At 40.1% G+C, this 23,800-nt stretch overlaps 1 long non-coding RNA gene across 1 annotated transcript in view; it reads left to right on the plus strand.

The window, feature by feature from the left end:
- LOC111268483 (uncharacterized) overlaps positions 1-23,800 on the plus strand; it is a 57,258-nt gene that overhangs the window by 3,742 nt on the left and 29,716 nt on the right. The gene's annotated exons all lie outside the window — the stretch shown is intronic.

A 23,800-nucleotide genomic window follows, 5' to 3' on the forward strand; every position in this document is an offset into this window, starting at 1 on the left:
TATATATATATATATTACACAGCGTCGTTCTAGCGTGACCAATCACGTCCAGCAATTCAGTCAGACAACGTTAAGCAACGAAATCTTAGGCACATATATGAGTGTGTCTGTGTTATGTAGGGGTAATGCCTGTGCCCACGTAGTATCGTTCCATTCATGAAGACGCAACCATACAACGCTGCCGCAAACAGCCTGGACCAGTAGCCGTCAATAAATAACTGATAAAAATTGCATATTCAGCTGGTTTATGCATTAGCTCATAATAGGAAAATAAAATGTCCATAGAAAAAAAACGTTTGATCTTGCATAGCTCGGCGCAAATTTCGAATCTAGGTTTTTTTTTAAGTAATGGCGTAGTGGATTTGCTTGCCGTGTTTGCTTGTCGCAACTGAGAAACCCGTGGTGATTTGTATACGAATCTATCCGTAGACGCGCTCCGCGCCATGCTGGAAGCCAGCCGTCTATCAACGGAGGTACTGGATGTAAAATTCGAAGTTTGTCACAGTTAACATTAGTCACAATTAGACGGACATCAAACAATGGTACAGATTCGGTGGTCGTAGTAAGCTCATCATCAATGCTAGAATTATGCTTTCTTAAGATACTAGGCGTTTTCGTTGGCTACCATTCAACAGTAAATACTTCTCAACGATGTGTTTACGTGCGTAATTTGAAAGCTGCTGTGCAGTTGAGAAGGTAAACCGCTGTTAATTAATTAATTTCTTTAAATCGATATTGTCTTTTAACTGTGTAATAACTTTCTAATAATTCTGTATAACGTACATGCATCTAAATACAGAGTAAATATATATACTATGTTCGGATTCATTTTCTCAAATAAGTTGATAGTTGTTCCACATTCTGTACATTAGGGTGCCCATATATTTATAAGTCGCATTTGAAGTGTCCTTCAGTAGCACATAAGGATTCCTATTGGGCCAGACTAGGGACCCTAGGCGTAACAGCAACACTGATTGCCAGATTGTCAGATCGTATGAATCAAAGCAATCATTTACTGGATTTGTATCTAATTGCGGAATGCCCGTTTACTCCTTTTAGCTAAACAAAAATTATGTCAGTTATGCCTAACCTTAGAGGTTACTGGGTGGCTCATTGCGATGTCCGTGTGCTACTCCAGTTTCAGACCCAAATTCGTTGTATCTGAATCATCGATATTCCCAGTTTGATACAAATTTGAACGTGTGCCCCGTTGGTGCAAATGGTAGGTCATCCTCTAAAACGAGTGAAGGTACAACAAAAGAATTATTAGTACAATAAGCCAAAAAAATCAAACTGGGCTTTTCCACTACTTTTACCCGAAGTGACACAAACAAAAAACAATGTCCTTTCCCTTATACGCATTCTTTAAACTGCCAACCCGAAAATCCCTTTAACGTGTACGGGTTAATTTTGCCAATCTAACCATTGGGGCAAATCTATCAAAGGGAATATAATCCCAGTTCGTCAATGTGACAACCCGTTATGCTACAATAATAGTTGCTGGTTCCGGGAGCGACACTGCCCAGTTTAATATTCCGATAACATTGTACTACAGCCCGCGATATTTAATTTAACCATGTAAGTAACCGGGGAAATTTACCTCGACTTTTAAATTTTTTTGGGTGGCGTTTATAACAAAGATATCCAACAACAGCCAGTTACTTGCAGAGTCTTCGATGAATGATATTGTTTTTGATTTGTAATATTGTCTAAACAGTAGTGAAAACAAAAAGTACCCATTGATAATAAATAAATATATAAACCAATGAAATAATTTATTATTGTTCACTAAAACAACCCATGATAAGTGATCGTTTGTTCAGTAGCACGCACCCCCATATACTTTGCCCTGACGACCTCACGTTTGGGCGCATCTCTATGCAAAACTTCGTCTCTCCGTAGTCGTCTCCTTCCTCTTTTTGCTAATTTCATTACTACGAAGAACATAAATATTATGGGGTCTACAAGACTCAGTAATAATTAGTGTTATATAATATATCTAATATATATAGTAAATCTACTGGCTGTGACACGCAACTATCTAAACAAATATATGCAAACTATAATGTTTAATGGGCAGCTTTGTCCACCGAATTTGAGCTCTCCACTTTCCGCTCCCACAGTCCCTTTGATCCCCCTTGGTAATTGTGTTATTATTATTATATTACTGATATTATGTATGCTTGTATGCTGGCTAATGTAATCTGAAAGGGTCCTAAATGATCATACAATAAACGATAGAAGAAAGAAGAGATACTTATTAGGCCGACTTCAAGGACAGGTTCAAGTTCGATGGGAACGGATACATTGTTGTAAGTAATTGCGTCTACATCTGAGTATTCTAGACAGAAGGTATACTGTGTTTGATACATTTTGGTACTTTTGGCATGATTTTGTCAGGGAGGAGTCAAACTAAAATATGGCCCTTTTCAGATAATATTGATATAAAAAAGAAAAAACAGCCGGAAGTTACAATGGTGTAGAAAAACAACAAATTTAACGATTATCTTCAGAAAGCGTACGGACTGCACCGACTTCAGTGATCGGGCTTGCAGTAGGTAACAACGAATGGCCTCGACATACTGACGGAAAAAAATATTAGCTCTGAAGCTCAAGTGTAAAGTTCTCATTCTCTTATACTATTTGTTCTCTCTTAGTTGCTATTGGTAGCTGACAGATCCGTGCTGTGGATAGAAGAACGAAGCTGTTCTGATCTCATCCAATGCGCACAGCAGATAACCTCATAGCAAAATCGATTAAATGCTTAAAAAGCAAGCTCTATATATTGAATCCTGGTGACGGTGCTTGTAGGTCCATAAACTCAGACATTTGCTTCCATCAACGGGTATGATAGCTGGTGCTTTGTAGCTTTTTTGTGGGACAAAATACACTTGCTGTACGAACGACTCAACCCAGTTTTTGTGAGTCAAAAACTACCGGACTACGCACAGCAAGGGTGTAAATCCGATTGGTCGGCCCGCACGGAAGTTCTTCGAAGTCAACTGTCGAAACACACGAAATTTATCTTTATTTTGCTTGATTTGACAAATCAAATGCTTGTGACCACTTGCTGCGTCCGAATCTTGTTTGTATGATACCATAATATTTTGTATATGGCCATTAACTTTAAAATGTAGGAGTATTTGTTTATCCATGTACGTGTGCAAGATTAATAATGTTACAGAAGCGAAACCTTTCGAAGGAGGTCTACAGAGCATTATATTTAATTTGAATTCTATAGGCAACCTGCCCAATATCTCTGCAATGTATTTCCTCTTCGAATACATAAGATATCGTTTTCCAGAAGAAAAAAGTCATTTAGGGACGACGTATGGGATTTGTGTGTAGATTTTTACACGACCTAGGCCCCAGAAACCAATTCCTCCTTAATCGAAATGGGCCTGTTCCTTTACGAAGGAACACAAATACTGCGGTGTAAACGTCGTATGGATTCAACAAGCCCGTTATCGAAACAAACACCCACGAAGTCTGTCAGCTCAATAAACAGCACAGGCGAAACTCACGGATACACATGAGTGGTATTCACCGCTGCCTATACATCGCATCAACGATCTCGCGACTACTTACTAAATCGAACATACATAATAAATAAACGTATACGTATTGAAGAAGGCTGACAGCGGTATAGCATCGTCTAGTCTAGAAGACCTTGTTAGATATGTGACGAAATGTTTGTCGTTATTGCCATACCGAATAATGCGACAGACTGATATATATTTTTATTCGGATCAGGTCTACGTGTGCCTGTTACTCAGTTATAGTGATGTAAATCATAACGATATCGACCATCGAGAACGGCGTCATCGAGAATGATGATTACGGTTAAACTGTCCGGGTACGTTGTATAGAAAGATCGGAACATCAGGATGTCCTCTGTATCAGACTATGTGGTATAAATTAACATCCCGTTATTCCGGTCGGCACTGAATACGAACAAAACAAGGTCCGTGCTTAGCTGGAAAGATAAAATTACAAAAGGCCTACATTGAATCAAAGGTGAAAATGACAACAACGGGGCAACGCCCCTTTATCTGCTTCTGTCTACTTAGGACGATAAATAATTGTCCTGGAACAATACATAAACATGCCTATTTCAATTCACAGTATAATATATACACTGCAAATAGTTTATTGTACTGGGCCATGCAGGCAAAAACATACAGCATTGATCGCCCCGGACTGGAACCGATTCCTCCTGATTGAATACGTTGTGTATGCAACATCATCTAGCCTACTGTCAATTTTACGCCTGTCAACTATATTGTTGCCGCCCCCGCCGCTGCTTTTATTCTATCAGTTGTATCTGATGGTGAACTATTGTTATTATCGTAGATTTTTTATCCTTACGTCAGCGCTCTGGTTTTTGCAGCGATACTGATCTGCGATCTACTTGAGCTCGTGACGTCTGCGACGCGCATAAAACCAGACAGTCAGTACATCGTGTATATTCTTCCTCTGATTTGTTGCATATTGATATTTTATTTTTTTAGCTAGTAAATCTTGCTTTATCTATTTACGCCGCAATGAGCAGGACAATACACGTCTTTAACGTGACGATCCGATGCGGGTGTCGCCTGCCGCAATAAAACAGGAAGTGTCTCTTGCAAAAGTCGGTCGGCTGGCTGTTGGTAGTTACCGTAAACCAAGTCTTAAATCGCTCACTATGGAGTCAATAATACGTGGCAGGGTCCATTCATTGGGTCGACAGGAGCTTACGATTCGAATTAAGAAGTTGTTCAATTTAGCATTAGCAGGACAAGAATTATTTCGAATAATGCATGGATGCATTTCACGTGCGATGATAACGAATCGGCTGCAAGACGTTTGCGCGTCTGTGTTTAGCCGAGCTGGAGAAATCACGTACGCGATTATAGCGGTGTGTGTAAACATGACCCATTTCAAAAATAACGACACTAACAAAAGCAGTTCAATAGATCAACTCGTAAAGTATTTAGTTCTAGATAAGAAAAAACCGAATGGTATACATACTGTTTGAGGCGTTAATGTCCACAAATGGTATCCATCGTAAACGTGTCTATGCAGACAATCGAGCTGAACTAAGGACTTATGAACTAAGAGAGACTTCTTAATGCTCCCAGACGAACGGCCAGACCAGAGTAAATTGAGACCCAATTCAATAGGAAGAGGGTCTAAAACGACCTGTAGGATGGACCGATAAATTAAAACGAGGAGTCCCCTATGGGAACAGTCGGACCAAAGTGAGACCATTGTTTTTAACATTAAAGACTTTGTAATTGAGTATAGACTAATTTCTATGTAGTTGATATAGTGAATTGAATCAATGGTTTGATTATTTTAGTGTAGGACCGTTCAAGATGCGGGCACAGACGATTGTTTTCAAAACAAAGCAGCGCAAGTTAGTTACGTTGATCGAAGGTGTTTTCAAAGTTCAAACGTAAAAAAGCATAGAACACTACTGCAATAGACTCAAGCATTGTACTCGAGCAACGACGGTGTAGGATAAGTATAGAAGTCAGCAAACGGTGCAGTATCACAAACCTGAGCCGACGTCCTGACAATGCTGGTTGCGCATGTTCATGGGTCTGTCTTCAGTAGTACAATGCAACGTCATTAGTTATCCACACACACGGTAATCAACACGGTATAAACAAGTACATCATGAATCATGTCCGGTCTATTGATGTTTGGTGAAAACGTATGTATACGCGTTTTTCGCGTGGCAATAGGTGATTATCTGCGTTTGATCGCTGAGCGTGGCTAGATCAAAAAGCTTGTTTTTCGATCTAGCCACGCTTCTTCCACTCCACATCCGAAATGACGCCAGAGCATAATTCGATTCATATTTATGTAGTACTGGTTACTGTGATAATAAATAAATAAATATTCCCATTAAAAAAAGGTACAGTCAAACGGCTGCAGGAACACCTGAACGAATGACGGTATAAAAAACATTCGCTTCTTTGCAAATGTATGGTAAGAAGTTAATTTATGCGTAATTTTATTTATAGTATGTCTGGTTGTTCCGGCTCAAATTCATGAAACGCCTACCCGTAATTCTGAAGCTCATACCGTTGTAAGTTTAACAATTGTGAACAGTTACCTCCACGCGAACAACTTGAACTATCCTTCGAATTTGAAATTATGCCGTGACCTTATTAAGTTAATCAAAATAGCCAGCTTTCAATGGCCGATAATCATTTTTTGAAAAAAAATTGCGCATAAAGGTCGTGCTATGCCATCTAATACTGGCGCTGGTTAAATCAAATTATAAGAGCAACATAAATTAAGAAAGGCCTTCGGTAATCACCATCGAAGGATATTGATAGCTTTAGCAGCGGTCGATTGTTGGAGACAACAAACTTTGACTGAAAAATGCGCGAACGTGAATGTAGAGATTGCCTATTCAGGAAACCGTTAGAACGAAAGCTGCCTATCGTTAATGCGTATCCTTTCTTAACTGTTCTAAGGAACAGTTAGATGATGATGAAGGATATCTAAACTAAGCTAGACGAGATCAACATTCAGCCTTTGAAAAAAATTACGGCTTACTTTTGTCGCAAAACGGGCGTAGTTCACCTGTAACATTACGATATGGAACGTGTAATCGCATAATGTGCCCTTTCGATACACTCTAGGATCAAGCTTGACTAAATCCTCGATCACTGACCATTTTACATCGAAAAAATGGGTTACAAATGTAATCAATGGGTTCGTGCACACGAATTAGGTAGCCTCACCGAGTGGGTGCTGTATATAGCTTAACAATGTGATCCAACACAAAGACTGGCAACTGAACGAACGGGTACAAAGTTCTAAATTAATAGCGAGCAGTCAATTACGAAGTAATTGGGTCATGATTGGTGTGGAATAAGCGTTGAGAGGCAATCACCGCGCAGGTAGACGACCTGTCTCGGCCGCGTGTATCTTCTAAACACTATTGCCTTTAGCAGTGTGGGTACAGTTGATTCGAGCCGTCTCCCATGGAGAAACTGAGTCACCTTCTGTAATACGGTTTCGACATAAAAATTAATGCTGCCAAAGGAAAGCTCTGCGCAAATTCGGTGCAAGTGAATTTTAGGCTTTGTATGCAGCACCTGTTGTATGTAGGCGTTGATATCTGGCTTGCCCTATGTAACGACATTACATTGTTCTACAAGTCTTTGTTTTGAATTTGTCAAGGTTCAACATAATGCCTCTGTGCTAGTTTCGAATCTGTGTTTCTTCGTAGGCTCATTACGCAACAGGTTGATTCAGCTCAGTGTTGTAATAGCTTTTCCTTGTTAAACGTACGATGTGCTACTGAACTAGCGCCTTAATGATCCTCACCTAGAAAGACAGTGCTTGCATTGTATCCTTCATTTATTGCACTATATTTTGCTGTTCCCCAGGTGATAACATACGTCTCTCTATTTATGGTCAGTCGCTCGTCAAATTTTCCACAATGGCCTCTGCCGTTCTGCGCCGTCGTAGATCTTGAACGAATTCAATAGCTCAGGCATGGGATCCGTGACGAGCCTTCTAGAGGATGCCCGAAAACGCTCCGAAAACTATGAAGATACTCTCGATACACTTACGCGTCAAGGGCACTTGTTTCTTCAGTCAATCTGAACATGACACTGTGCGATGCCGTCATTAACATCGATGCAAAAGCCATCTATCTATGGGTTTGACCATCTTGAGGTTTATTCTGGCAATCAAACTTTTGACGTGGCGTCCAAGAAGCTGAACACGCTTGCCTGACTTCGGCCAATCCCCAGAAAACTTGTTTTCTTATAAAAATCAGGGTAACAATAACCAAAACGTGGTTTCAGAGCTTACGCAAAACAACTATAGATCTTTTTGGTCCTATGATAACAATGAAATTAAATAACGTATATGCTACATGACGTTTTTTCTTTTTTAATATATCAAAATTTGCGTGTTTTGTATGAAGCAAGTACATTCGTTTGCTGGTTATAATGATGCTGAGATAATAGACTGAGGAATCGGGTATTTATATATATATTTCGAGCAATAAAGCAGCTATTTTTCAGGAAGACTTCGACGCATTACGACACATAGGCTTTTGGTCCACTGTACTTTGGAGTGAATCCTTATGTGCTACGCTCATATTTTAACGTCAAGCCTACCACTGGCGGTAGGTTTGCGAATTTTTTTTTAGAAGTTCACATATTTAAATGTCATTAAATTGCCATCAAACTTGGCGCTATTAAAGATCAACGTTTAATGGTACCTTTAACAATAACCTGTTGTTTTAAGATTCGGTCATTTCGATCGGGTTTGGTTCGAATAAATACACAAAAGTCTCAATAGATTTATCAGAGCTTAAGGGAAATCAAGTTGGAAACGATTTTCTAGTTGTGTTTCAAACAGACCGAGCAAGGTGTGTGGAAAAAAGGCTTGCAAGGTTCATCAGTTATTTGTCATTGCTAGGTAGTATCGGTGCAATGTTTTGTCTATGGTGAAATACTGATTGGGTTTGGACGGAGAGAGCCAAAAGGCCTTTTTTCAGGCGACTTCACCAACACGTACCTATTATACATGTCTCATGAACGAAAGGAAGTTTCAGCTGACGGCCTGAAAGGCTTGTTTCCTTCTCTGTAGTTGTACACATTCCATACGCCATACGCGCTTCTTCTTTGCGCTCAGCAGTGTTTTATAATTAAAGGTGATCTGCTTCAAAGTGGATTAGTATGGTGGGTTCTAGCGGTCGTGTAAGTATCCCAAAACAACTTCCCTTTTGGATTTTCTGTTCGATATAAACTGTTAGATGCGTATCTGAAGTGTTTGCATGCGCTCTCACCCAAGCTCCCTTATCTGTTGTGTTATATGATAATGGCCATATTCAGTCTATGGAACTAGTACGATCCTAAATGTTCCTAGCAACTTGCCCTTGTGATTCAGGGCTCTGGGGAACAGCTTGCTACTTTTTTTCATATCAGGGAACAATACGAGCATGACACTTGAATGTTTTACTATTGAAGGCTTACTTTATATACATATTATAGACAAGCCTTGGGACTATAATATACAACGGGTACAAAAAAAAAAAGTGATGAAAGTGACTTGCAGAAACCCAGGTTTTATTATTAATTGAAAAATTCAATATACAGCTAGAATAGATGCTACGATCTTTGACATATAGAATCTAACGAAATAACACTGCCTTAGTCTGAATGTAACAGTTTCCAAAAAATCCACCTATTTCTAGCAGTTCACAGAGCATTTTTAATGTCCACTGTTTTTTAGGACATTTTCTGTTTGTGATACAAGTTTTAGTACATGAAATTAACTTGCAATTTTTCCGTTGAAGTTATAGAGCAACCTAAATAAGATCGTCTTTTGCCACGACAGGATCCGTTCATTTATCTTTTTTTAGCCTTGCACGCTTATAAATATGTATGGTCATATTCCGTCTCATGGACGTAGGAGCAATTACTCAATGCGGAAGGGAAAAATAGTAGCGCTTCTCGCCGACACCGATAGAAACTTCACTAACTTCTCGCTGGGAAGACGCTTCTAGCTCGATAATTGGGATAGCCATTTCGTAAATTGACCATTATCTCTGGGCTTGCTAATTTGTTTTACTACGTTTTTCACTGCTGTAGTTCGTAAATGACAGCAATTATATCTGCAATATATTATTGCGCAGGCGTACTATCATTACAGGACACCGGTCCGCTTTTGGGTCCTAAACGTATGTTCAGATCGAAAACGCGATCGTTTGAATGTTTCTAAAAGCCCTATTGAACTCTGAAAGGCTTGGTCTATAATGATATAGCTTTTTCTGGACGTTGCGCTTCCCAAAACACACAAATGGTAAGACTATATCCGGATTTAAATTCGGTCGCGTTACCCATTCGGTAAACTTGTTAAGAATCTTATCAAGCACTTAAGGACCGTAGCGAGCTTCTTTGTGGCGATTACGGTTCCGTAGGGCCGAGAAAAGTAACAGGTACATATCAGTGCTTATAGAGACGATTAACAGTAGTCGCGTTGCTCCCATGTTGACTTCTTAATGTTATGTCTAAAAATATGTTCTGCATCGCGGCGGTAAATTGCACATTTTTACCCAGAGACCAGGTTGTCTTGTATACGTATTCGTTTAAACTTCCCTTGAAAGTTTTATGCATGTAATTGCGTATACTGGATGTCAAAATGCTGAAATCGAGTAACATTCTGCTTGCCTGACAAGCCAGTTAAGCGGTTGGCAAGGGTAAAACCACTAGGGATTTAGTTATACTGCTATGAGAGAGTTGAGCAAGGACTACTTAACACCGACAGTTTGCTCGTGACCGATGTTCGTTTTCTATTAAATGGGCTCGAAATCTCTCATTGTTTTTGCCCACTAGCGAAACTGGGGGGTTGACCCGACTAATGGAAAGAGAATGACATTTCTCTAAATAGAAAAAGTATGGAAGACTAAAATACGAAGTAGAACAATGTTGTATGTAACTGTTGGAGCCCGTTGGAGTAGTTTAAATTCATAATTTTAAACCATCGAGTTCTGTCAGGCCACAGAAGGGTCTTGTACTTTATGCAATGCCAATTCTACTTCATTGGTCTCCACCGAGGAATGGAAGAGGTTCGCCTTTATCGTTGCTGATGACGTAACGGTGCGTTCTCGTTCCTTTATAGACGATTTCCCCTAATAAGTGAATTGCAGTTAGTAAGCAGAGAAGAGAAGAGAAGAGAAATGTCGTGCTGGAGTGTGAAGCAAGACGATATGCTTACTTTACCTGATAGGCTGGACACAATTTCAGTGCCCGGTCGCGTCAATTACGGTTAGTGGTTAGGAACAAACAGGCTTCTCTAGGACATTTGTCTGAAAACACCGTTTGGACTTCGTCATTTTTCAATAGCGAACGACGAGAGCGTAGCAGACGGTAGGTTCAATGTAGAGTCTATTGCCCATTATCAACGACACTTGTGGATGGGCTCACAGGACAAAAGGCGTGACTACCGGTTGGAACGCAGCCGCTCGCATATATACCCGAAGAATCGTCGACGACCGGTGTGGCCATTGTAAGCAATGGTTTCACCAACAAACTTCGTCGTCGGCTACGAAACATAATGCAGAATTGTGGTCGTCTGGAAACGGCTTCCAGACCATTTGGCCTATGAAGCGACTCGACCTGAAAAACGCTTACGGTGCAGATGGCCTGAAGGCCAGTCGGTATGTAACCGCATTGCACTGCACTCCACTCAGCATTAATTACCGGCATGTGCAGGAATTCCGGAATTATGCAAGCGAAAAAACGGGCTGCAATAGCCGGCCAAATTTGGCTGGTGACAAGCCCGACTATCTTGACTTGTTCATGAAACCCATCACTCTCTATGTTTATTAAAGCCATAATATATAGGTCCTGTAACGAACTTATTGTAGGGGATGGTACTCTGCTTTAAGCATTTTTAGACGAAAATCTTCAAGGTAGTAAGTTTTCGTAACAAATTTTTACACAGGTAATTTCATAACGGCTACTTTCCATTTTTGCTACGATATTAGCAGAGAAACGCATGCCATTTCATATAAAATCAACATCTCGCTTGTAATGCGTCGTTAGATGGCATGGAATATTTAAAGGTTGCTCACGCTAGCTTTGCCCATCGTAGATAATCGCTCGTTCTGTCACTATGTGTGATTTCTATTTCCACAGCAAAATTGAACTTCCGTCGTATATAAGTTAGATGGGCTAACCAAAGAGCCTTTGCTAATTCCTCATAATTGTATGGGTTATTATTTGAAATGTACGAACCATCTATTCTGCTAAGTTAATTTAACAAGGTTACGCAGCAGTTCATTTTGTTAGAACAGATCATTGATAGGCAGATAGATCATTTTAATTGCAATATTCAAAACTTATGGACGCACTTAAACATCGCTATGCTGTCCTAATGCTTCCAGCCGCTCCATTGCCGGATACTGATGGATCCAAAACATCGACTTCCTATGATCACTTTATACTGAGGATACGAAGTCGAGTTTGCTGATATCCTCAAACGGTAACTCGTGTCCGGAAAACAGTGACGCCCGTTTGTGTACCGTTACATTTCTCTCTTCTACAGTCCATGGTTGTACAGGGAACATTTTGAAGCCAGCTATTTCAATCACGTTTGTTTTGAAAAAGTTTCATATGGTAGGAATAGCACAAGGGATTACGATTAGCTTTGTCTGAGGAGGCAAATAATTCAGATAATCTCACTTAGCAATTGAATTTCATTCAATACCTCTTAGGGGTTACAAGCGAATATTACCCCCTAAACATAATCTAAGTGTATATATACGTATATAATATGTAATGTATTTAAATCTGGTCTAACGGTCCGCTATCCGAAACTCTTGCGCCAGCAGAGAAAGGGTCTCCGCTATATGTCAGAGTTCGACCTGTTTAATCATTTTTGCTGTGATGAAAGGCGGCGCACACACGTGAGAAGACTTTTTTCGCGCCTTACGACCTCGTTTCGAGCCTCCGCTTTTGCCCTGCCGAAACTGTTTTTACAACCTTTTGAAGCAAAAGACCTATTTCGTCGTATAGCCTCACAAAAAGCTCGTCGAGATGCCAATACGACGTTCAAGATGAGAGTTACTCGGCGAACTCTGTGCGGCGTTTGGCTCCGCCATCCGCGCGAAAAGGGCAAATTCAGTTGATCCAAACGGAGCACGAACGTGCAGAAGACTCCCTACCGCCAGGTAATACAAATCGCTCCGATCTCTGTTCCTGTCTGGGAAACGCAAGGTATATATGTCACTTATTTTTTTATGTATATGTTTCTATTACGAAGCTCGTTTGCGGGAAGGTGAACTAGTTATCATGCCTTTGTCTTCTGTTAAAATTAAAAGTTGTGTGATAGTTCACGGGTATGGCTAACGTTGTTTAGACGATATGACGTAATGCAGTTAGGCCGTATAAAATCCCATTCCGTTTTTTCAGAAACGCGTTAAATACACCTCCGCATGAAATGGGCAGGATTCTGAAATGCTATCAAAGAACGATAATAATAGAGATCATATTTATGCATGAAAATAAAGAACCCTCTCAATAAAAAAAAAAAAAACTATTTATACTCCTATAGTAACCTGTATTGTTCCCACACGCTATTTCGATCGAATTATTCGGTTCTTGTATTAAGAAATTCTACGCAAGAGTAATGATCTCTAAGTAGTAAAAGTTGTACAGTCAGCCGAAATTCAAATCATTATAGCCGTATAACTACAGGGGAAATGCTGTGGGGTTTCGTTTCCTTTACCGCCAGCCTTTCCGTTTGTGTATATGTGTCTTCCTAGAAGCGCGCCCTCGATTTACGATGGACTTGCGTTTTGAATCGAGGGACTAAATATGGAAGTAAACACTCAGCGCCTCATATAACCCTCCCGCGCTGTGTCACAGCAAACAAATTAAGATGGTGCAACAGCAGGTAGAATTCGGAGAGAAACAATAATACGTACGGTAATTGCATAACTTACATGGGCGCATATTATATTATGGGCGCACAAGATATAGGTCATGTCAAATTGTCAATAAAGAAGTTTACTGCCGCCGTCGCTCCTGCAACTGCTACCAGCTGCGCGGTCCCGCCTTATCGTGCCGTCCCCCAGCAGCAGTAGCTCCCGCTGCCGCCGCAGTTCTAGGACCGTAGTTAGTGCAGCTGCTGAAGCAATGGAATCAGCAGTTAGCATCTGCCGATCCCCCGGCGCCGCGGTGCTGCGCCCCTAGACTGCCTAGTGTCGCTTGCTATCACAAAAACAACTAAGGGACGCTATGAGGCAGCCAAGCAGACGACAGCCAATACACGCTCGATATGCTCGTTTTACCTTTTTCGGTTGGACGAGCATCTGAATAGAAACATAGAATGGAATTATTACGGTCTACATTTCAGTGATATTTGATTATACAATATATTGCACCCATAGTTAGCTTTCTCGAGTAGTTAGCTAGCCCTCAGGAAGCATTAAAATTAACTATGTTGATCTACTCCTGGACAGCTGTACATGATCGGGGTATAAGTCGATCAGGAACTAGTTTCCGATAGCAATTCATTGTGGGACCTGGAAATTGTATCCTGTCCTCAAACATTTGACTGTAGAGTATTTTGCGGGATAGCAAATAGATTGTATCGGAGTCAGTGTGTCTTTGCGCTCAAATTGGACGTTCTGCACTGTATATAATAAATCAGTTACTAAAGCTTTAAAGAGTTTGTCGCTGTTTCCTCTATGAAGCAATTTTTTAATCCGAAGGCAGAGATAGTAACACTTAATTCGAAAACGACGTAATAAGACGCCTACGAGTTCTTCTGCTGAAGCACGACTTATCCGGCGGGTGCAAAGCATCGCGCTAACTTCATCCTGGGCATTCATCCATATTAGGTCGGCAAAATGCCCGGATAATCTTTTTGACACCCAAAACTTGCAGAGTAACTATTATTGGGAAGAACCTTCATAGTCATAACAGCAACAGTAAAATAGAATCCAAAATCAATAAATGACGGAATCTATCTTTGTTTTGCTATCGATTTATTTTTAATTGATAAATTAAAAGTCTAATATAAACCTAGAGGCAGCTCTCTGCTGGAACCTGCCTAAGAGCAGAAAAGGCTTATGGGACGCCTCTAAAGGCTAAGATAATGCTAAACTCAAGCAACCATTTAAAAGAATGAGTTACATAAGAACTACTTGAATGGAGGAACTCATGTTATTACTGGTTCCTTAAGAAAATTGCTGCTTCCGCATAAGTTTTAATTGTATATATTAATTTACCTATATATCAGGTAGCGATAACCCTATAGGTAGTTAAATTACTGAGGTTAATTAAGGTTTTACGTACCTGCCCTATATATATATATATATACACGCCCTAGAGTACGATTACTATGCACATGAGTCGGTTTATCTGAAGCTGAAGTCGGTACATGGCTGATTTACTTGACCTGTAACAAACACTATGTATGATAAGATTAGATAAGACACGTAAATGTGTTAGAATAGAAGGTTTATACAATCTGGGCATGTCCGTTTGCTATTGTGCTGAGTGCTTTTTTTTTGTCTACTCTATAGAGTAGGCCCTCTGTGACGAATGACAGTGCTCAGAAGGTTCACCACAATGACTCCAGTACACAAGCGCCTCCAGAGCTAAACGTCGACAGATATCTTCAGATCTGTTGTTCTGTTATTCAATGTGGCGCTTATCTCTTTTGTTAAGCGTCCAAGTGGAACATTGTATCATCGTACCCAACTAAAATTGCTTCAGGTACGAAAGCTGGAAGAACTTCATTTAGATGGTAACTGCTTAATCTGATTGTAGATTTTGTCCTAACGATGTTTTGATGAAAGCTTCAGATGAATAACCGGTTAGCTGGCTAGATCGGACGTGACCCGTAGAGGTTCTGTAGGAAAAGGTGAAGTGAAGCGGGGGTGTTGAAAACGTAGCGAAGAGCTAACTAGCGGAGATTCATTTTTGAAGCTGGCGGTCGCTAAAAGGATCCGAAAAATCCTATTAAGTTACGCCGCGTAACACTAAAAAGAAGCACAAAAGAAGAAATAGGATTTTCCCCGAAAAATGTGCTAAGTCTCTATTCTGGTCCAACATATTTTCAATGGTGCAGGATTCACAATGCCATGTAGAGATATTGCTTACTGATTGACCTATATAATATAATAGTGAGATAATTTAAGGGAGACTGCGCTACGGTTTAGAAAAGGATTTTCATCTAAGATTTACAGAAGGGTATCTGAAATTGATCTCAGTGGCGAATTTTCTATGTGACAGGTATATATATTTTGGGCGAGCCCGATATCTATAAATACTTGCTTCAATTATATAAAGCTATATACTAGCTTTATTCTGCTTCAGAATTAAACTAGTCAGTGTTTATTATTTTAAATTATAAGCCCTCTCTCGGCAAGCTTCCTTTACAATTAGTCTGATTGGAGGGCATATCATACACAACACTGGCAGAAATCGGTAGATTCGTCTGTGCAATAATAAATTGATCAGATAGCAACTCTGCGTTCTGACAGCTAGATACTTGCATAGATTAATTAGTGTTACTATACACACACTTATGTGTGTGCAAAGGACTGCCTTTGCGCAGTAACTGACACCCGGAACACCATTGGGTATATCAGATGTATCACATGCGTAGGACAATATTTATACCTTTCTGCCCCTGGAATAGCTGATTCCACTTTCTTTTCAGCTATGGAGCCACAGGCTCTTAGCCGCAAAGTTTTTAAAATGATCTCAAGCTATCATTAGAGTCTTGCTTGCTAAGTGTACATGTCGTAGCCCTGACATGTCTGACTGCGTTGGAAATTTTTTAAATAAAACCAATACTTTTTGCCCTTTGTGGATGGTTTTGTCATACGTCGAAAACAAGTCACTTTAAAGCTTACACTCGCAGATTTGCGCTTGTAAAGTTTATGGTTCAAGAAACAGATGCTTTTTATTTCCAGGAGCTCCTAGGCCACCTTCGTAACGAGCGTCAATCGTCGCCCGTCTTTCCATCAGAACAGACCCTGTCCCGCTACTCGTAGCTCGTTGGAGAAATCCTGTATATTATACTTCAAGAGGTCTTCTGCTAAAATTGTATTGATTCACTGATAATCGTTCTAATATTTATGGGCTTTTGAAGGAAGCAGAAAAAAATAGTTTGCTCGCGTACAGTAGAAACGTATTTGTGGATATCTAGGGATACTCGCTCTAAGCTGATCGAATTTTTTCATTTTAGTTGAACGCAATAAAGAATTCTATTTGCCTATTGGTCGACAATAAAACAATTCTAGGCCCATCTGGAGTACGGGATCATGCACACGGGCAACTCACATTTTGTACAAGGAGTCATTCGCTGGCCTCACCGAAGAAGAATATTAAGCTAATTTCATTAGTCTCCATCGAAAGGTCAGTCTAGATGTAGTAGTAGTACATCTAAATGAAAATACTATATTTCTAGAAGGGGGCTATCACCTTAGTGAAGGCTGATTCAGCGTGCTATGCCTGGCCCTATCTAGACTATAGTACAAAATACTATGTAGATAAGCGAGAATTAAGCCGAAACACGGCTAGAACAGTGTCCGTAGCGGAGAAAGAAACGGCTTGCAGCAAGAGCTTTTTTACCGGGTCACATCTGTTACTACATCACAACGACAGTTATTTTTCGTTGTTATTGTTGCCAATGTTATTACTGTTGAACGGGAAATCAACAGCTCCGTTTCGTCGTACGGGGCTGACGGCTATTGACCGGATCGACGTTGCCAGTAAAGGTAATGCCGAGCCTAATAAGCGTTCCTAAGAAGCAGGACACCTAACTTTCAGGTTGCCCCCGCATCCTTGAATAGGTTCAGAGCCTCAAAAAAGTCTGTCTATTTTTACCGAGGAGAAAGCCTATGTCTAGTTAGTCCTTTTGAAAGAGGCCGAGAATTTATGGACGGCTAATCGACTAAGTGACCCATAGAGCCTCAATAATGGCCGATAAGGTAAAAAGTGGGTGATTCTGTTACGGAGTATGCGCAGTGGCTGTAAATGCAGGACATGATTGTCCGGTTTTGTATCTATTACAACTGTACCGCCCATCGGGGTCATTCACAATGCAATATATGAAGTGAGAGTGCCAGTAATGAATTGTTTGATTAATGAGCGTTGTTCCATATTGTCACACTTAGGTAATGGCGTAATGAGAAAGATCCTGAAGGTTATATTTAAGGCTATATTACATAGAAAAAAAAAAAGTTGCCTTTGACCAGCGAAATGGTCGTCTGCTATTTGTAATGCTTCCAGCATTTGCTGCTGATGATTCCATGCTGACTATTCAAATATATACGCGATAACGATGGCTATATAACATTAGAGATTTTGTCTTTGATGTGTTCAATTACTGATCCTATTCTATTATTGAGCCAAAGAGACAGCGACATATTAAACGTCACAGATTTCTGTTGTCTTTAAATTGTGTCTATTACGTTCGACAGTAGAACTGTCACCCAGTAATTTATAGAAAATATTTGAAAGTTCGTCTTGTTACGTCGAAGCCAAAACATCGTTTTTATATAAAGTCATATTCATAGCTCATACGTGACATTCTAATTACTTACATAATTAACATACTGCAGACATCGTAAAGCTAACAGCATAACTACGAATGTTTTTTTTTTTTTGCAACGCTGTTTATTGCTACATTGCTTACATACAACAAAAAAATACCACTAGTTATAGAATCAGACGATAAAAGAAACTGAATTTAATTCTATTTTTTTCCGAATGTACCATTGTTTCACACCTGGCTCATTAGCTCCTCGTAGGTCGCTGCGCAATCATATCGTTACTGGCTTTTGGGAGTGAATTTGCTTTGAAAGCATGAAACTGAACACTAATAGTAAGAAAATACGATTTGTTCTGCAGACGTTGCTATGTGCCACATGTAGAAAACACGCCTCGCGCCGTAGATGACGACGCGTATGCCTGAATGAAATGGAACTTAATCGCCTACGCACAAGGAACACGCTAGACCAAAATCAAAACAGGCACCCCCCAAAACAGGCACGAGTCATGCGTCAATAAATCTGTTAAGGCTCTTCGACGACTACAACGCAGAGCCAGGTCCTGTGGACGTCTAGCGCATTTGAAATAGCCGTCTAGAGCCTACCGGAAGGCCGTAGGGATACGGAACGGTGTGAACAGCGTTATCGATGATAATGATCAGGATATAAGTCGAAGTATCTAGAAGTTCCGGTCCTGGAAATGTACAAATTTACGCTTGCATCTAAAATCCGAACGGTGAATTGTAATGGAGCACTTTCGACAAATAGAAGAGTAAGAACAAGACTGAACTCTTTTGCAGAATCAACGTGATCTCATCTTACCGTTCGCCTAAAGACGTGTTGATTTAATCATGGAAGCCCCTAGAGGCGAATTCACGTAGTAAAAAAGAAGCACTAAATGGAACAAGCTATACAAATGCGCAAGGACATGGGTTCAGCGTCGCAGTCAGTGTGCAGCTGCACCCGAATCAGATAACCATCGAATGATAAGTATCTGAACAAAGCGAGTCAACGAAGTTCCACGAAGCAGTACCTGTAACGGCAAATGTAAAACAAATTCAGAGGCAATAGAACGTGTGGAGCATAGGGAACACGATCCAAGTGGTCCGGCTTAAAATAGAGTAGACTCCGTTTGAGAAATCAAAATAATGTTACGTATTTAGGGCTCTGTTGTCCGAAACATCCGCTGAGCTAATTGCCCTTTCGTTAGGTCTGATCTCGTACGGCATGGTCACCATGCAGGAAAGCACTGTTATGTAGAGATATCTAGCACCATACTATACGGATAGCTTTCATTTTTCTAGCCCATAAGGACGTGTCAAAAATTTGAAACGCTATAATTTAATATTTTCATAATTCATGCGCCTGCGTGAGTTAATATCTCGTAGTGGTATTCTCTATAATTTTAAATCGGTTACATTGTATCTATTTAATGTTGTTGCTATCTTTAATCAAGATGTTCCTCTGTTCGTATTCACGCGCCCTACTCTAAGTATCTAGATCGGCGGGATGCTATGGTATTTATGAACAAATATACCGTAAAATCCAATGTGGCCTTCAAACAGCACAATTCTAGAGAAGCTGCTTCGCCACTAGCCTCAGCAACAGCAACAAAACAAACATTGACAAGAGCAATTACTGACTGACTAACAAGCAGATCGCCACTGCATCGATGTCAGTATAACCTGGTTGAGTTATACTTCTGCTAGTGCAACATACGTAGCCTCTAGCATGGCGCTATTATTTTCAGATAGTGTATCGGACGAGGAAACACTCCGTCGAAAGGGTTTTCTTTCCCTGTAAAGAACTACTCAGACGAACTACATGCAGTCCGCTCAGGCTCAGCGACGCACGTGTCAGCGCCCATCCGGCCCGCTATGTTAGTTATGTTTTTAGAGTACAACAACCTGATCGGACCGTAACGGTAGATCCGTATTAATAATCAGCAATAGATGGCGCGTGTCTTTCAATTGGGAGTACCGTTTCTCAGTGGGTAACCTGGCACGCTGCGCAGCTAACGAGGGGAACGCGCACAAAATCTCTGTTCTCCCTTCGTTAGCCATAAGCAAAAAAACCATGGTTTTTTTTTTGATTTAATAGAAAACTCAAGACATCTTCCGCTCATCATGTCTCGATTTCGTTGAGAAGGCCATGACTCAACCTTTGCGACAATGCAGCGGACACCGCGTTTTCAATATTCGTTGAAGCATCTCTATTCTGCAAACCTCTATTATTCTATTCCAATTGTAAGTGAACTTTTACTAGAGTTTACCAGATCCTTATTTCTCATACAGACCAAGACATTGAGTTGTTCAAACGGGAAGGCCGACTAGAATTTTCATGTATTATGTATGGCTAGATGAAAATAGTCATTTTAACGAAACGTTAAACATATGCCGGGAGTGTCATTCACGGTGGTTGCAGCCTCAATTCGGAACTTCAGCTACTCACTAACCGTTTTCAAGTATGATCCGTCCTTTGATCCGTGAATAACTTCTCAGTGGTAGCCTTGTGTAAACGATGATAGTGGTTGTAGACACGCTAAAGAATCTCTCAAATATGTCATACATAGAATATTCTAGCGTAACCAAATGCTGAGTTGATCGTACATAAAAAGTCCCACAAAGATAAAGGTTCTAAACGGCTAAAAAATTGAAAAGACGGAAAAAGTCTCAAAAAAGATCAATTGTAACGCCTGTCTAAACGATCCAACTAACAATCGATGTTTTGCTATCGGAATCCCCCCTACCAGAAATGAAAATGTATCAAACATAGCTTTTTGATCGATTTTGATAAATTTTTGACGTCTATAAGTGCGAAGCCTAGGGAAAAATTCTTCGTTTTGTTTTACACCGTACGAAGCTACACCACAAAACACCATATAGAAGTTGAAGATAAGCTAAACTTTCGTGTTCACGCATATAGAGGCATAGAGTCTTGAGTTTTGCGGATTTTCGTCGAGCGCCAAGAAATTAGACAATAAATAGCATTGCAAAAACAACGTGTTTCTTTCCACCATGACAAATTTGTTGTTTTATCGTGGAAATAACGTGCTTTCATGTAGTTCCAATAAACGGGTGTCCGTGATACCAAACAATTTACCAAAGTTTACCCTAACTTATGTGCCGTATCCTGTAAATATAGTTGAGGTTTGGTCTTTCAATAATTGTCGATTCCCTAACGTATCATGTGAACTAATTGAAAACACAGCATAGCGAATTGCAAGCATCCATCGTCGAGGGATGGGAACGCAGGGGATGGGAAATTTTGTTGCTGTTTTTGAGAGACTTCTAAAATAACAAAGCAGCAATATGGCTTCGTATATACCTACCGCTGATGCGCCTTTATAAATAAGATAAAGAAATGAACAATAGGGACTTCCCAGGACGATAGTTGACACATGGGATAAATGAAGAGCAGGGATGAACACATGTAAAAGGAAAGTGGCAAAACTGGGGTGGTTATTAAGGACACATTGAAAAACAGCGAAGGAGCAAACCGGCTCGTAGAAGGAACAGCGCCCAAATAGCTGAAGTTTTTCGAGGGAGTTTAGCTGAGAACGGAAGGACAACCATAAAGAGCACGCGACAACGTTGACATTTGGTGACAACAATGGAATTTCTACGTGCAATAGAAACTTGGAGGACTTTCGGCTGTCTCGTTTGCACGGGACATGGTATAGGCAGATCGGGACTCGAAAAGACCAGAGCATGAGCACATAAAAAAGGGCGGCACTGTGATAAATACGCCCGTCTGGGTCCGGCCGGTATGAATCATCCAATGGACCTGTAGTACACAACAGCTTGGAAAGTTTCATTGGTTGCACGATTAGTGACATGTCCGGAAATCATAATGCGCAAGGGAACTGCTATTCTTAGGCGATTGGTAATGAATGTATAATAATAACAATGATTGTTGTGGCATACCACCCAAGTGACGAGCTCCCAACAACTATCCTATTCTATTCTATAGGGACGTTGAGAGATAAAGAAAAAGACGCAAAAAAAATCACCTCTGCAAAAAATATTTTTCGTCTTTCATAAAAAGGATTTCTCATGTTGAATTTTTTTTTTTTTTTTTTAATTTTCAACATGAGAACATTTCAAGATCCAAAACAGGAAAATACTTTTAGTATATATCATCATCATCATTATCAACGCTATTATCGTTAGTTATGTACATGATGAGGTTCGTAGAAATGTAAAAGACTGCTTTGTAGATACTTCAAGGGATCACGAACAGCTTCTTCGCCATAGTTATATCATACCAGTTTCTTCAAGATTAACCTCTCATTCGTTTAGTTGAGCCTGAATTCGTGTCAATCTTCTTCCATTATTTCACAGACTAATATCTAGTAGACTCATCTTCAGAATACCCGGTTAAATAATCATCGCTAGACAGGCCAGGAACGAGGTAATCAACGGGTCATTGATTCTGCGCTAATCTTGTGTTGTTTTTATTCGATTTCTGCTATAAAATGAGTTACCTTTCGTGTTTGTAAGTATAAAAATTCACTTACTATTCCCTATGTGGTTCGACTACGCCATATTTGAAGGGTCCGTAAAATATGAAGGAACCCTAATATATACATATATATCACAGTAAATCAACTAGCTGGTTTGGTACTATAAGACGAAAGAAGAGGGAATAAATAAGAAATGAATAAAAAAATCGAACGACAAATTCTGTTGTTGATGTTCGTAGTTAATCTTTTTTATGAGAAGGTAAAATCTGCAAATAGCTCTAAGTAATTATCTATCTACTAATTGATGTAGTAACTTAAACAGATAAGGTGTCGGTGGAAGAAGGTCAGAATTCACTGCTTTAACTCAGGGTAATACTGTAATAAAAATGTGTGAATAAGCCGAAAAAATTATCTACACACATTGATTCCCCATCCTCCAAGGAACGATCGGGTTTTGAATTCTATTTATGTAAACTCTTCTAAAGTGCCAGTTGTGGGTAAGCCTATATGACTAAATATCGTCCTTTTTTCAGTTGCATGGAATCGGATAAATATATCAGTCGACGCTAGGTTTGTACTCTACTATTGTATGCCGAACACTTTTTCTCGCAGAGTCGATATTTTTAATAGTTGTGAATGTCACGACCCACTTCAAGGCACCTTCGAATATGGCCCAAATTGTACCGCCGGATTTTATTAGATAGTATAACAATTAAGGCAACATAATGATCGGGATATGTATTTTTCGTACTGTCCGGGTCAAGTTATGTCAGTTCCATCTTCTGTTGCCTTTGGCCATATTTTAAACCTCGAGCCTCAATCAGCAAGGCCAAATCACTGAGAAAAATCTCTAAAGATACATACAGAATATTGGACGTACGTCTTTCTTGATATGGGTCATTAAGCCCATAAAGAAGCATCAATTGGTCTAGCCCTGCGATCAAGTCAGTCATCCCGTTATCTAAATTCAAGTCACAATGCTCTAGAATTTGCTAGTACAGGCTAACTAAGCGATATATCTAGGTGACACACCCAGGCCGACACATTCTGTCGTCCTGAGTCGCCTCGATTAGCAATATCATAGAGAACCCCTAGAAGAAATAAAAATGCTAACTTAGTGGGCTAGGACTTCTCTTCTTGCGTGCTCGTCATCAGAATGCACGACCTGATCTAACGAAGAAAGCATTTCGTAGCCTGCTATAATTATCATGCTGCGCAAGGCATCAAGTAGGACTTATTGAGCACGTCAGATCAAGCGCCTCTTCCCTCCGCCTTCAATACGGATCCATTGCCTTTGCAGT

The sequence above is a fragment of the Varroa jacobsoni genome, unplaced genomic scaffold, assembly GCF_002532875.2.
Source record: "Varroa jacobsoni isolate VJ856 unplaced genomic scaffold, vjacob_1.0 scaffold_1291, whole genome shotgun sequence".
NCBI lineage: Eukaryota > Metazoa > Arthropoda > Arachnida > Mesostigmata > Varroidae > Varroa > Varroa jacobsoni.